Source organism: Triticum aestivum, chromosome 2B (assembly GCF_018294505.1).
Source record: "Triticum aestivum cultivar Chinese Spring chromosome 2B, IWGSC CS RefSeq v2.1, whole genome shotgun sequence".
Lineage (NCBI taxonomy): Eukaryota > Viridiplantae > Streptophyta > Magnoliopsida > Poales > Poaceae > Triticum > Triticum aestivum.
In genome coordinates this window covers 779,215,867-779,221,379 of record NC_057798.1, presented here as the reverse complement: position 1 = coordinate 779,221,379, position 5,513 = coordinate 779,215,867, and positions in this window count along the sequence as shown.

The following is a 5,513-nucleotide window of genomic DNA, read 5'->3' as shown; positions in this document are numbered from 1 at the left end:
TCTTCCATGTTCCCCTAAAAGCTCTCCTTCCATAAAGCAGACTGCTCTAACTTTTATAATAGTACTATACATTCTTCATCCTAACATGGGAACGGATTGAAATTCAGAAGACTCGCCATGTGAAAATCTGCTAGCAGATTGAGTGTAGTGTACCGGGGTGGAACGATGTGTGCACTACTTTCTGCTGCATGGGTTCATTGCTAGTGCTTTCCTGCTTCAAGTCATTAAACGAAACAAGCAGATCGTTGTACATTCAGTGATAGCCAATCTAGCAGGCGACCCGATCGTGTGGGATTGGTCATTAGTAGGGCCTCATCCTTTGTCTGGAATAGACCCCTTGCAGTAGCATGTGATCGCTGTTTTCGATCAAACATCTCCACGCTTCGATGAAAAGGAAAGAGTCAATTACACCACTTGTGCTAAAACTTGACGTGACAAATCACTTTGCCGATTTTGGATCGATCGGCCTACGCATCTAAGATCGTTGAAACACCGTAATGTGGTTGTCTTCAGTGGGGCTACCCCTTCGCTGCAATCCGTCCTAAGGCGCATCATGCAGGAAGGAAACACTTGAAAGGCAGGGCCGAATCCACCATGAGGCATGGGTGTACAGATGTACACCCAATTATTTTTGCAATAAAAAGGTATATATGTACTCCCTAAAGGCCCAATAGGCTCGGTTCATGAGTAGCCCACTAGCCCGGCAGCAAAGCTAGCAACCAGCAACCACTTCTGTCCACAGTCCACATGAACGCACGCATCAGGGTGGACACGGTCCGGGCCGGTCCGGTCCCGGTCCGAGCCGTTCTTTGGACCGGCCGCCAGCGGTCCGGTCTGGACCGGACCGAGCTGTCCAACGAGCTGCTTTTCTGGGACCGGACCGTTTGGGGGTCAGCTCGGTCAAGCCCGAGAGGACCGAATGGGCTGACTAGTGATGTTGCCTGGCAGGCTGTTTTTTGCTGCGTTAGGTCCTATTTAGCTGCTGTTTATGTAGTTGCAGATAGCTGCCGATCGCACAAGAGAGAGAGAGAGAGAGGATTTACTGAATCTAGCTAACCATCTAGCTGCTGTTTAGGTCCTGCGAGCCAAACTAGCTAACCATCTAACTGAATCTACTGACAGACTAGCAAACTGAACTACTGACCGTACTGACGAAACTGAATTTTGACGGAACTGACGAAACTGAATTTTTACAAACTGACAGCGAGCTGCCGGCGTATGTGGACACGCTCATCGCTCTCTGGGTCCTGGAAGACTACAACGATAGCAATTGAAGGCAGCAACGTTGGCTCGCGGACGGAGAAATCGTGGGCTTGTGCGCCGACTTCGTCGATGCACGAACAGAAACAGTGGCCTCGGAGCTGCAGTACATCATGGCGAACCTGGTGAAGCACCCACACATGCAAGAGGCCGTCCAGTTCATCCTGGTGGCGCTGGCGAGGCGTTCGCCTACCTGGGCTAGCTGGTGGCTAGTGTGCGAGCTGCGCTCAAATGACAGCAATGGCCATGGTCGAGAACTCCAGATTGGCGGCGGTGCAAGCACGGCAGCGATGGCGAGTGCAAGCAAGAGGCTATGGCGCATGGGGAGGAGAGGAAGGAAGAATAGGGGAAGTTCGGGGACACGATGGTTCACCCGGGGGCTACCGGTGGCCGCGACGACGAGGAACGGCGGCGGCGGTGACTATGTTTTCTCGGTCGGCTCGGTTAAAGCCCGGACCGGACCCAAGCTTTGTCGGGCCTGATTCTTGAGCTCGGACCGACTGATTTTTTTGAGCGGGCTAGGCCCGAGCTGGCCAGGACCGAGCGGGCCACGAGCCGGTCCGAAAGACCGCTCGTGTCGTCCACCCTGACGCACGCACAAGAGGAGACAGGGGCTCACGCAGTCGCCGGCCTCTTTCTTCTTCCCACGGATGAGGCGGTTGTAAAAGTGTTTTGGGAAGCGTAGAACCCTTTGTCTCGGGTCGCATGTATATATTGGGCAAAGCCTTGGCATACAAGTTTACAGGAGGAGATCGATCAGATGGGACCGACCAGATCGGTCGTTACAGGGAGATCGAGAGGCAGAAGAAAGGATAGAACAGAATACAGAATTTAAACAAACTCTATCCCTATACAACTTCTACTACACGTATATTCTAACACTCCCCCTCAATCTTAACCTCAAGGAGCTTTGCCAAGGTTAAGATTGTACTTGAAATCATTCAACCTTCTTTCAGTAAGAGGTTTTGTAAAACCATCTGCGAGTTGATCTCCTGTGGGAATAAACCGAATCTCCAGAAGCTTTCGAGCTACTCTTTCTCTGACAAAATGGAAATCAACTTCAATGTGTTTTGTTCGTGCATGAAAAACAGAATTTGATGAGAGATACGTTGCACCAATATTATCACACCATAATCTCGCAGCTTGTGAAGTTTTAACTCCAAGCTCATAAAGTAATGTTTGTATCCACATCACTTCAGCCGTAGCATTAGCCAGAGCCTTATATTCAGCTTCTGTGCTTGACCTAGACACTGTGGCCTGTTTTCTTGCGCTCCATGACACAAGATTAGTTCCCAGAAATACATCAAAACCACCTGTAGATCTTCTATCATCAGCACACCCTGCCCAGTCAGCATCAGAGTATGCAGTAACAAGCATAGAAGAGGACTTGGTAATGTTGAGATCAAGACCTTCTGAGAACTTGAGATACCTTAAAATTCTTTTGACTGCAGTCCAGTGAGTGGTTCTAGGTGCGTGTAAATATTGACATACCTTGTTCACTGAATAAGATATATCAGGACGAGTGAGAGTTAAATACTGCAAGGCACCTACAACACTCCTATAGTTTGTTGCATCCTCTAGTCCAAGAACTTCTCCACCTTCCACTGAAAGCTTCTCAGAGGTAGAAATTGGTGTGTTAACTGGCTTGCAATTTTCAAACCCTACTCTCCTGAGAATATCAGTTGTATATTTTTCCTGTGAGAGAAGTATGCCATCTTTAACTTTCTTTACCTCTATACCAAGGAAATAGTGAAGATCACCCAAATCCTTAAGAGCAAATTCCAGCTTCAGATCTTTAAGCAAGCAAGTAGTGGCATCTGAACTTGAACTAGCAACAATTATATCATCAACATAAACCAGCACAAAGATAGTGACATTGCCTTTGCTAAAGAAGAATAATGAGGTATCTGCCTTGGATGGTATGAACCCAAGACGTTGCAACTGCATACTTAGTCTGGAGTACCAGGCTCTTGGGGCCTGCTTCAAACCATACAAAGCTTTATCCAACTTACAAACATGTTGTGGTGTGCTAGGATTCTCATATCCCGGTGGTTGCCGCATGAACACTTCTTCCTCAAGAACACCATGATGAAACGCGTTCTGAACATCTAGCTGTCTTAGACTCCATCCTCTGGAAACAGCAATAGACAAGACAAGGCGAATAGTAGTTGACTTAATAACAGGACTAAAGGTATCTTCACAATCAATTCCAAACCTCTGTTTAAATCCTTTGGCAACTAGTCTAGCCTTATACCTGTCTATGCTTCCATCAGACTTTCTTTTGATCTTATACACCCTTTTGCAATCAATAACATTGTTTCCATACTTTGGTGGAACCAAGTGCCAAGTCTTATTTTTCATAAGTGCATTATATTCACTATCCATAGCTTCCTTCCAATTCTTATTAGCAAGAGCATCATCCAAATTTAGTGGTTCACCGGTGGTGGTAAGGAATGCACGTTTGATTTTGTCATACCTTATTGTACCATCGTTGTACTGTTTTTCCATGACAATACCTGACCGAGACCGTGTTTGCCGAGGAGAAGATGTAGGCAGCACAGGAGAAATCGCTGCCATAGAAGATCCAGCCGTCACATGATTCGAGGCGGATCCATGCAGCAGCTCACCCCGCTCAGGCTCCTGATCCGAGGAGGATCCGCGCGGCGCATGCAGCGAATCAGCGCGCGTTGCGTCCGCCGCCGCGGGCCCACGCCCGGAAACAGACAACGTGGGGTCCGACCCGCACCCACGGACCCGTGCCGCGTCATCCGATCCCCCCCCCCGCACATGGGCTGGCAGCGCGTGGGGACACGACAGGTGACGGCACGACGGGATTGGCGCGAGGCAACGCCGCGAAACCGGTGGGCGCCACCCGGTCAGCCTGGTTGGCCACCAGCCCAGATGAGGCCAAGCGCACGGGAGGATCCGCCTGGGATCGCACGCCGCCAGGTGCGGCAGGCTGCGCGGGCGAATCAGCCTCGGATCGCCCGCTGTCAGCCGGATCCGCCGCGATTTCCTTGCCCATCCTGTCTTTTTCTTCACACATAAAATGACAGGGTAAATTTGCACAAATAGCATCAACAGAATCAGAATTGGCATGGGATTTTTGCATATGATCGCGTTCATTTAATTCCCCCCACTATCAGGTAATGTTGTGGGATCAGAGAGAAGGGCAATCTCTGCACGAAGCAAGGCGCCCGCATTAGGATGCAATTTGGAAAACGGAAAGAGTGTCTCATCAAAAATAACATCACGAGAAATATAGATGCGTCCGGTAGAGATCTCAAGGCACTTATAACCTTTATGAAGATTACTGTAGCCAAGAAAGACACACTGTATGGATCTAAACTCAAGTTTATGACGATTGTAGGGACGCAAATTTGGGTAACAAGCACACCCAAATATCTTGAGATAGTTGTATCAGGTTTTTGATGATAGAGACGCTCTAAAGTAGTAGTGTTTCCAATAACTTTGCTAGGGAGCCTATTGATAAGATAGGTGGCATTGATGAAAGCTTCGTCCCAATACTTGAGGGGCATAGAAGCATGTAACGCCCCGGATCCGATGCGCCAGGTGTCTGCCAGTTATTCACCGTCGTTGCCATGTCATTTTCTTGCTGTTGCATTTTATCATGTCATCATGTGCATTTTATTTTGCATACGTGTTCGTCTCATGCATCCGAGCTTTTTCCCCGTTGTCCGTTTTGCAATCCGGCACTCCTATGCCCTCCGGTGTTCCCCTTCGTCTCTCATTGTGAGCGGGTGTTAAACATTCTCGGAATGGCCCGAGGTTTGCCAAGCGGCCTTGGTATAACACCGGTAGACCGCCTGTCAAGTTTCGTGCCATTTGAAGGTCGTTTGGTACTCCAACGGTTAACCAGGTAACCGTAAAGCCCCCTTTCTCTTTGCAGCCCAACACCCTTCCAAAGTGGCCCAAAACCCAGCAAACTCCCCTCCATGCTCTCGGTCGTTCGATCACGATCGCGTGGCCGAAAACCGCTCCTCATTTGGACTCTCCTAGCTTCCTCTACCTATAAAACTAGACCTCCCTCGAAATTCACGGATGAATTCGCAGACGGAACCCTAGCCCCGCTCCCCTCGCGCGCCGGACATGTCCAGCCCTGCCGGACACGTCCAACCTCCACCTCACTCGGACCAATCAGGTCGTGCCACCTCACCCGTGCTGCCGCCTCGACCTCTCACGCGCCGCCACGTCGTCAGCCCCGTCGCCCTCTCTCTTCCCTGCGCCCGCCA